Source organism: Eurytemora carolleeae, unplaced genomic scaffold (genome assembly GCF_000591075.1).
Source record: "Eurytemora carolleeae unplaced genomic scaffold, Eaff_2.0 scaffold23, whole genome shotgun sequence".
In the NCBI taxonomy this organism is placed as follows: domain Eukaryota; kingdom Metazoa; phylum Arthropoda; class Copepoda; order Calanoida; family Temoridae; genus Eurytemora; species Eurytemora carolleeae.
Window position 1 is genome coordinate 359,859 of NW_019396045.1, and position 10,235 is coordinate 370,093.

General features: G+C 31.3%; 1 protein-coding gene across 1 annotated transcript in view; it reads right to left on the reverse strand.

Moving 5' to 3' along the window:
- LOC111702167 (CD63 antigen) overlaps positions 1-9,056 on the reverse strand; it is a 30,210-nt gene extending 21,154 nt beyond the window's left edge. The window contains exons 1-2 of the mRNA XM_023473762.1: positions 9,023-9,056; positions 2,458-2,522 (exon numbers count right to left, since the gene is read on the reverse strand). The gene's annotated coding sequence lies outside the window, so the exon portion shown is untranslated. The remainder of the gene's footprint in view (positions 1-2,457; positions 2,523-9,022) is intronic.
- Positions 9,057-10,235: the final 1,179 nt, after the last annotated feature.

Here is a 10,235-nt window from a genome sequence, read left to right on the forward strand (position 1 = left end):
CCGATCAGGTGTAGATCTTTGTAATATCTAGTTTCTGATCAGGTTTATAGATCGTTGTAATATCTAGTTTCTGATCAGGTGTTGATCGTTGTAATAACTAGTTTCTGATCAGGTGTAGATCGTTGTAATAACTAGTTTCTGATCAGGTGTAGATCGTTGTAATATCTAGTTTCTGATCAAGTGTAGATCTTTGTAATATCTAGTTTCTGATCAGGTGTAGATCGTTGTAATATCTAGTTTCTGATGAGGTGTAGATCGTTGTAATAACTAGTTTTTGATCAAGTGTAGATCGTTGTAATATCTAGTTTCTGATCAGGTGTAGATCGTTGTAAACTATCCTTTCAAATTTCTCAGTTTAATTTTGAAAATGAATAATTCCTAACTCTCTCCCTCCCCTCATAGATTTTAATTAATTCATATCATGTAAAGTTTAGCCACAGAATAGATAGATAATTGAGGTCAGGGTTGTCCATCTATACTTTCTACTATCTGTGTAATCTACAACATGGTTTGTCCTATCTATGTAATCTACAACATGGTTTGTCCTAACTACGTAATCTGCAACATGGTTTGCCCTATCTATGTAAAATACAACTTGATTTGTCCTATCTAAGTAATCTACAACTTGGTTTGTCCTATCAATGTAATCTACAGCATGGTTTGTCCTCTCTATGTTATCTACAACGTGGTTTGTCCTTTCTTTGTAATCTACAGCATGGTTTGTCCTATCTTTATAATCTACAACATGGATTGTCCTATTTATGTAATTTATAACATGTTTTGTCCTATCTAAGTTATCTACAACATGGCTTGTCCTATCTATGAAGTCTACAACATGGTTTGTCTGTCTATGTTATCAACAATAAGGTTTGTCCTATATCTATGTAATAAACAATTTGGTTTTTCCTATCTACTTAATCTATAACGTGGTTTGTCCTACCTACCTAATCTACGACATAGTTGGTCCTATCTACGAAATCTACAACATGGTTTGTCCTATCTACGTAATCTACAGCATAGTTTGTCCTATCTACGTAATCGATAACATAGTTTGTCATATCTACGTAATCGACAACATAGTTTGTCTTATCTACGTAATATACAGCATGGTTTGTCCTATCTACGTATTGTACAACATGGTTGGTCCTATCTACGTAATCTACAACATAGTTTGTCTTATCTACGTAATCTACAGCATAGCTTGTCCTATCTACGTAATCTATAACATAGTTTGTCCTATCTACGTAATCTAAACATGGTTTGTCCTATCTACGTAATCCACAATATGGGTTGTCCTATCTACGTAATCTACAACATGGTTAGTCCTATCTACGTAATCTACAACATGGTTTGTCATATCTACGTAATCTACAACATAGTTCGTCCAATCTACGTAATCTACAACATGGTTTGTCCTATCTACGTAATCTATAACATTGTTTGTCCTATCTATTTTATCTGTGAGGTAAACGCACTGATGCAAATTATCCAACTTTTCATCCTCAGCTTTTAATTAAACAACTTTTTCATAAAGTGGAAAATATCAAAGGGTTCGGATCCAGATTTTAGCCAATCTCGGTTTTTGAGTTAAAAACAAAATTTTGATTGACATTTATTTATTGTTTACTTCAAAGACACGTCACAACTGATTCAATTTTAGTTTCAACAAAAAATCTGTTGAAATATAATTTTTTTTTGCATACATTTGGTTTATCAATTTGGGATAATTGAGATGTCATATTTGAGATCTTAAGTTTTAAAAAGAAAAAAAAAATATATATATTGAGGATCAACTTTTTAACTAAAACTTGTGTTTAATAATCAAAAGTTCATTTTATGAAGCATGAACATATCAGGTTTGTTGTACATATGTTAAGACTTCTACGAGGTATGATCAATATGACAAGGACTGCAATAAAATAAACTCACATTTTTTGGCTGTTGGTGATTTCGGGATGCCTATATGTACGTAAAGGATAGATATTTCGCGATAGTTATTATCCTATCTTCGAACCAATATGATCATAAAAAAAGAAATATTACAAGGCATCAGCTAATTTCAAAATTTTAAGAACCATAATCAAAATCATAAAATACAAAAACATTATCTGGAAAAAATCATATTTGCAGGATACACTGTAAATTTATAATAAAGTACAGAACACAAATTTTAATCTTATAATCTTAAATATTTTTATTGTGTAAAGTTTATTTAAATATTAAAATTAATATAACATAAATATGTCCAAAATGAAGATGAAATAGAATTAGGGAAAGGTGGATAGAGTTTGTTCTTAAATTCAACTGTGCACTTTTGTAGTCAGCGTTCATATTAATACAATGAACAAGACTTTTTTATTTAAGTTTCGATTATTAACTAGCTTTTTCAGATTAAAAGTTTACAAGTAAACAAAGAGAAATTGTACTGAACTTCCTGTTCTGTACTGTACTGCTAACCTGAGGTAGTTTCTGTAAACTGCATGCAGTACAGTTCCACTTGCCAACAACAACAAGCCCAGAATCTGTAAACAAAACCGTTATTCTTTTGTTTGAGATATAAACAAGTCGAATTCTTAGTCTTTGTTGAAAGGAAAACCGTGTATTGCAATTTATGGATTGCAGTACTGCAGTACATTTTTTGCAAACTAAATTTTAGCAGTTACAGAGGTGCTTTTATATATATATTTGATTTTTTAACCCAGATCATGTATTAACATACCATATTAGATTATCTTCAAGTTTTAACGACAAAATAAACCCATAATTTTCGAAAAACCTATCATTTCGTACAAGAAAGTTCTTAAATAAGCCTTCATTCTTCTTAAGTTTTCTGATTAGTCCCGAAAATCGTAATTTAGACCGATTGACGATCTAATATGATGTGGGACACCCTGTACTTTATAAATATGATGTGGGACACCCTGTACTTTATAAATATGATGTGGGACACCCTGTACTTTATAAATATTATGTGGGACACCCTGTACTTTATAAATATGATGTGGGACACCCTGTACTTTATAAATGAAGAGCACACTGAGAACACTAAACATAGAAACTACAGTTTCTGCTCTGAAAGATCTATATTTAAACTAAGAAATGTCTGTTTCTGTTTTTTTTTTCATCTACTAGAGCAACTTTATCTTAAAAACCTTTTAGATAGTTATGCAAGTTATATCTGTAAAAAAGTAACTGTTTCTCATGTGGATAAACTTAGTCTTTGCTATCTTCTTCCCCCTGTAATTCATAAACATGATTCTAATATTGTATGTTACCCTCTGTTACAACCCCTCCGCTGAGTACCCACCCTTTCCCTTATACTTTTCACCACCTTCTTACCTTAGTAATGATTATCATCATTGTTTTGTTTAAAATGTACACTGTGCAGTGTTCATCCATCTATTTATTTACAATTCTTATTCGATTATAGTGGGCCAACCAATCAAAACAACCAACTCTGGTTAGGGGGGGTCCAAACTACATAGTAAATTGTGATTTTTTATTTGTATTATCTCGTGCTTTGTAGTTGAATGAAAATATGAATGAATGAATCTAAAAAGGATAATTTTAGTTTTGTTTGCAATTGCATGGTTAAGAATATATCTGGCTCTTTTGAAAAATCTGTTGTAACTTCTTGAGAACTCGTGGTTAGCTTTAAGTGATGAATGATATAAACAAATATAACTTTCCATACAAGCTTCTGAGGAGCCCGGGGGGGGGGGGGGGGTTGAAGAAACACATTTTGGTTTATACTTTTTTCTTGCTACCTAGTCTACCTACACTCTACAGGCCTGAAATGCTAAGTAAATATAAAAACATTATTTTCTGCAACTTTCCCCAGGTAAAAGTAATATATTCCCTCTATTCTATCCAACAAAATGATGAAATTGGAAACAGCAGACAAAACAAACAAAATCTAAATGGATTGAAACCAGTGTTAAAGAGATTTAATAGATTCCAGTTCAAAGATTATCTCTTGTCAGGAATTCAAGTTAGGTTCAAGTATCATTTTCATTTTCTCATATTTCATTTCATTCTGTTCTTTTACTATGTATTTTATTTATGAATATTAAGAAACTAAAAAAATAATATTTCAAAGTAAAAATATTGAAATCCACAAATTAAAACTGCCTAACCCCATTCGTGATACCCGGGTTCTAAAACTGGTTTTCATAACGATATCCTGTCTTAATTTTTGGGCTCAGGCGTACTTCATGCATTTGTTCTAATCCCTGTTCTGTGTGTTCAGTACACAAACAGATTACACCAGGCAAAACGGGACGGTAGACCAAATAAACCGGACCTTTCTAGGGAAATTCACGTGGAATGGAACCAAATAAATTTGCTTTGCTCGTTCTTGTGTCTAAAATCGAAATATATAAGAGTTATAAGCTCACAAAGTCGTAATAGTAATGACTCATAAATTATACCTTCTCATTTCTGTTTACACTCCTGTTTCCCGAGTCCATTGGCGCCTGATCCAATCGGGGTTCAGTCATGTGTAATGATATTTTCATTTTTTTTTGAAAAACGATCGTTTCGTCATGAAAACGATGACAAAAAACGAAAACGAAACGATCGTTTTGCAAAATGATTGTTTTTACAAAGCTCGCCGTTTCGTTAACGATCATTAACGACGACCCTTCGTTAGCGATCGTTAACGACGACCCTTTGTTAACGATCGTTAACGAAGAGAGGAGGAGAGAGGAAATCGCCCTGAAGGGCATCGGTACTTATCATTGAGAAGTTATAGTTATTTCGAGAAGTTTTAGCTACCCCACAACTTTTTACCTTCATATAAGACGACATTCGATAAAGTTGCGTGTATTTTTTTTCAAAAACGATCGTTTTGTCAAATACGACAGTTTTTATAAAGTTCGTAGTTTCGTTAACGATCGTTAACGACAGCCCTTCGTTAACGATCGTTGTCGAAAACCCTTCGTCAATGGTCGTTAACATATTTATCAATGAAAAAAATATTTCAAAAACGATAGTTTTTTAAAACGCTAGTTTTTTTAAAACAATCGTATAAAAACGATCGCTGATAATTTTTATAAAAACGATCGTTTCAAAACGAATGGGTCGTTTTTAAAAACGATCGTTTTTTTCCGAAAACGAAACAATCGTACTTGAAAACGATTGGAAAACGAAAAAAACCGATTGTTTAACAATCGTTTTCAAAAACGATTAACAACCCTAGTGTTTGTTGTCTATTCTGAAGCAATAAAAATAGTATGGCGGTATCATCTATATTTCTATCTATCTCATTATCCAATTAGAGTTATGAATCCTTCAATCGGCGCTAACAGTAAATGGAAATATATTCTTCTACTGAAACAATGTTGTTGTTGTTCTACAGGAGTACATCTATAAGATTTGTAATTGTTCCCTGTTTTATCCTTCTAATAATACTAAACTATCCTTGTAAGTCCTAGCTTCTGTTTAGTAGAGTACAGGAGTACATCTATTAGCTTTTGTAATTGTTCCCTGTTTTATCCTTCTAATAATACTAAACTATCCTTGTAGGTTCTAGCTTCTGTTTAGTAGAGTACAGGAGTACATCTATTAGCTTTTGTAATTGTTCCTGTTTTATCCTTCTAATAATACTAAACTATCCTTGTAAGTCCTAGCTTCTATTTAGTAGAGTACAGGAGTACATCTATAAGATTTGTAATTGTTCCCTGTTTTATCCTTCTAATAATACTAAACTATCCTTGTAAGGCCTAGCTTCTGTTTAGTAGAGTACAGGAGTACATCTATTAGCTTTTGTAATTGTTCCTGTTTTATCCTTCTAATAATACTAAACTATCCTTGTAAGGCCTAGCTTCTGTTTTCCAAGATTAAAGAGATATAAAATATATAAAATATAAACCTCAAATATAGTTGGTGTCTGGGCACAATAGTTAAGGATTAAATTCTAGGAGTATATACAAAAAAGGAATAAATAGAGATAAACATAGTTTCAATCATGAATTGTGTCTGAATATGCTGTATTTCACAGGAATCCAGGCCGGTATTGAAAATCATGCAACAATTTTCAAGACCGGGGCAACTTTAAAGTGTCACAACTCGTAGACCGTTTTTACCTCACTTGTTTGACTATATGTGATACTATAGATACACGAATAGGCCATGGTTTGGAAGAAAAGCTAAAATGTGAGAACAAGCTGTATGATTGAATTGAAAGGTGTGCACTGTGCATTGAAGAGCTGACTTTATAAAGTTTAGTTGATAAAAACTTGAGTTTTTAGGCCGACCATAAACCAGAGCTCAGAAATATAGAAATTTAATATCCATACAATTTTAATGTATACCTTCAATTCAAATATAGGAAAATGTTAAAAAATTTAGTCCTTGGCTTTACATTTATCAAATGAAATAATTTTTAAAAATAAGAATTGCTTTATGTGATGTTTTGTTGTCTTGCTTTCATGCATGCCTTATATACATGTTGAATCTTAAAGGGACTGTGAACGCATTTTAAAGTGACTCTTCAAGCAAATATAACAATGCCCGATTCACAACAATACCCTTGAAACCTTTATACCTTTATCTGATCAATAATGTAAAAGATATTTTTTCTAGGTTGAAAAGTGTTCAACTCTGATAATTCATTTGTATTTTTCTGCAGATCCCACTTTTGTAGAGATACCACTATTGTAAAAAATCAGTTTTTAATATAATAAAAATTGATATCCAAACCTTTAATACCGTTGTTAATCAGGTATTGAAATCTTTGTATGGAGGGTCACTTGAAACTACGCTTACAGCCCCTTAATAGCTAAACTTGATTATTTATTAGAATTATATTTAATTTCATTAGAAACACTGAGTTGGAAACATATTGTATACAATTCTTAAGAATTTAATTCTTTTTATCTAGTTACACAGACTTTAATCACCATGATTACTTTTTTCCACTGTACGTTTTCCATTTTTCTATAGATCGGTTCAACTACTGCCAAGTTATCCCTAGGTTTAGTTCACTAAACAGATTGTTTTTGCTCGGTCCAAACTTCTAGCTTTCCGTTCCTGTCCATTCTTTTTCATTCTTCATAATGTTTTTCTATCCATTTATTCTTCTTCATTTCTTCCTCTTCTTATTCATTCGATCATTTTTATTAGTTTTCTCCTTTGTTCATATTCATTGATTTTTCTCCATTTATTTCTATTCATATTCATTCATTTTCTCCATTTAATCTATTTATTCATTTTTATTCATTTCTTTCTATTCATATTTATTAATTCTTTTTCATTTCTTCCTATTCCTATTCCTTTATTCTTATTCATATTCATTCATCCTCTCATTATTCCTTAATTCTTCCTCTTCATATTCATTTACTTTTCTTTATTTCTTCCTATATATCCATTCATCCTTGTTCATAATTCCTAAATTTTTACTATTCCTAATTATTTCTTCTTCTTCATTTTGTCTCTATTCATATTCATTTATCCTCATTCATTATTCCTTAATTCTTCCTATTCATATTCATTTCTTCTTCTTCATTTCTTCCTATTTGTAGTAATTCATTCTTCTTAATATCTTCTTTTTCCTATTCATCCTTCCTCATTCATTATTCATTAATATCTTCCATTCCTATTCATTCATTATTCTTAATTTCTTCCTTTTCCTATTTATTCATCCTTATTTATTATTCCTTAATTCTTCTTATTCATATTAATTTCTTCTTTTTCATTTCTTCCTATTTCTAATAATTTATTCTTCTTAATATCTTCTTTTTCATATTCATTCATCCTCATTCATTATTCCTTAATTCTTCCTATTCCTATTCATTCATTCTTCTTAATTTTTCCTTATTTATATACATTCATTCTTCTTCATTTCTTCCTTTTTATATTTATTCATCCTCAATTATTATTCCTTAACTCTTCCTTTTACTATTCATTCATTCTTCTTCATTTTTGCCTATTTATCTACATTCATCCTTATTAATTTCTTCCTTTTCCTATTCATTCTTTCATTCTTCTCATTTCTTCCTATCTTCACTTATACTTCTTTATTTCTTCTTTCATTCTTCTTCATTTCTCCCAATTCATCATTCAATTTTCATTTCTTTATTCCTATTTATATGCATTCATTCTTCTTCATTTCTACCTATTCATATCTAATTATTCTTTTTCAATTTTTCCTATTCATGTTGATTCATTCTTTTTTATTTCTTTCAGTTCATATTCATCCCTTCTATTTCATTTCTATCTATTTCTTCTTAATTTCTTTCTTTGATCATATTCTTTAAAATTGTTTGTTACAGAACAAGCAACATTTTGTTCAATGATCAAAATGCGGCCGGGATTAAAATTCTATCAAATTCATCAAACAACTTATTTGATTTAATTTCAATCTACTTAAAACTCTCTCCAATCAGAATAGATGTATTACTTATTTTGTACATTTGTACGAACGAATATTACAAATTCTGTAGAAAAATCAAATAAATCTCCAGAAATAGATAAGATAAAGCTAGCAATTTATATGAATGTTAAGTAGATAAAATGACTTTTGTAGGATTATGTATATTGCATCCAGCAGAAGAAATATGGGAATCAATTGTAAAACATAAATACAGGATAAACTATACAAAGTGTAATTGCATGATGTTTAACTCTGCTAATACTATCATCTGCAGGTTAATTTTAGGATTTCTGCAGTTTTCATTATATTGAATAGAAGAGTCGAATGAAGATATGTGTACACTGTACAGCTAAACTAACAATACGATAGTGTCAACATTTGAAGGTCAACCTGTGAACCATTAATCTTTATTTGGACTTTACTTGTCTGCCTGTCTAGTTTTTCTCGTTTCTTTTGAATAACTGTAAGCCCACAATTTTTGAGGCAATTCATATGTCCCCAGTGAGGGTCGAAGTTGAAAAGCTAGCCCAGAAAAGATGTAGAAATTTATTAGTTTTGAATGGAGGGGGGGGGGGGGAGATCATCCCAGCGATCATTGCTACAATTTTATTTATAAAGATCATATTAAAATTCTACAATTCTACTTACCAGGAAAACAAGATTTAGAACAAAGGTAAAGTATTTCAGAGTCCTTTTAGAGCATTCTTGTTCTCATGGAGTCCTTTTAGAGCATTCTTGTTCTCATGGAGTCCTTTAAGAGCATTCTTGTTCTCATGGAGTCCTTTTAGAGCATTCTTGTTCTCGTGGAGTCCTTTTAGAGCATTTTTTGTTCTCGTGGAGTCCTTTTAGAGCATTTTTTGTTCTCGTGGAGTCCTTTTAGAGCATTTTTTGTTCTCGTAGAGTACTTTTAGAGCATTTTTGTTCTCGTGGAGTGCTTTTAGAGCATTTTTTGTTCTCGTGGAGTACTTTTAGAGCATTTTTGTTCTCGTGGAGTCCTTTTAGAGCAATTTTTGTTCTCGTGGAGTCCTTTTAGAGCATTCTTGCTCTCATGGAGTCCTTTTAGAGCATTCTTGTTCTCATGGAGTCCTTTTAGAACATTCTTGTTCTCATGGAGTGCTTTTAGAGCATTTTTTGTTCTCATGGAGTCCTTTTAGAGCATTTTTTGTTCTCATGGAGTCCTTTTAGAGCATTTTTTGTTCTCGTGGAGTACTTTTAGAGCATTTTTGTTCTCGTGGAGTACTTTTAGAGCATTTTTGTTCTCTTGGAGTACTTTTAGAGCATTCTTGTTCTCATGGAGCACATTTAGAGTATTCTTGGTCTTACGGAGTAATCTTAGAGCATTATTGTACTTATGGAGTACTTTTAGAACATTCTTGTTCTTATTGAGTACTTTCAGAGCATTCTTGTTCTGATGGAGTACTTTTAGAGCATTATTGTTTTTATGGAGTACTTTTAAAGAGTAATACTCCTAAAAAGAGATTAAGTTTCATTCTAGTTCTCTCTGAACTATTGTGAACTAGTATAAAAGTATGCTTGTTTCCACATTTACAACGCTGATATAGTTTTCAAAGAACATCTTGGATCACTTTTCACTTTGGGAGCTAATTTTCATGTCACTTTTAACTCAAAATCAAAGTCTTAAGAATATTTTTCTGTTTTCTTTATTTTCTTATCTATTATCCCTTTCAGGGCATAGTTTTTTTCTCATTAATTGTGTTTTTGTTCTTTATCAGCAGGTATTTTAATTCTTAAACCAATCGTATATTAAAGTTAACAGTCTTGTTGGAAAAGTTAATTTATTTTAAAACCTCTTTCATCAGTTCACTGGTTCCCTAGCTCACTAGCTCACTAGCTCACTAGC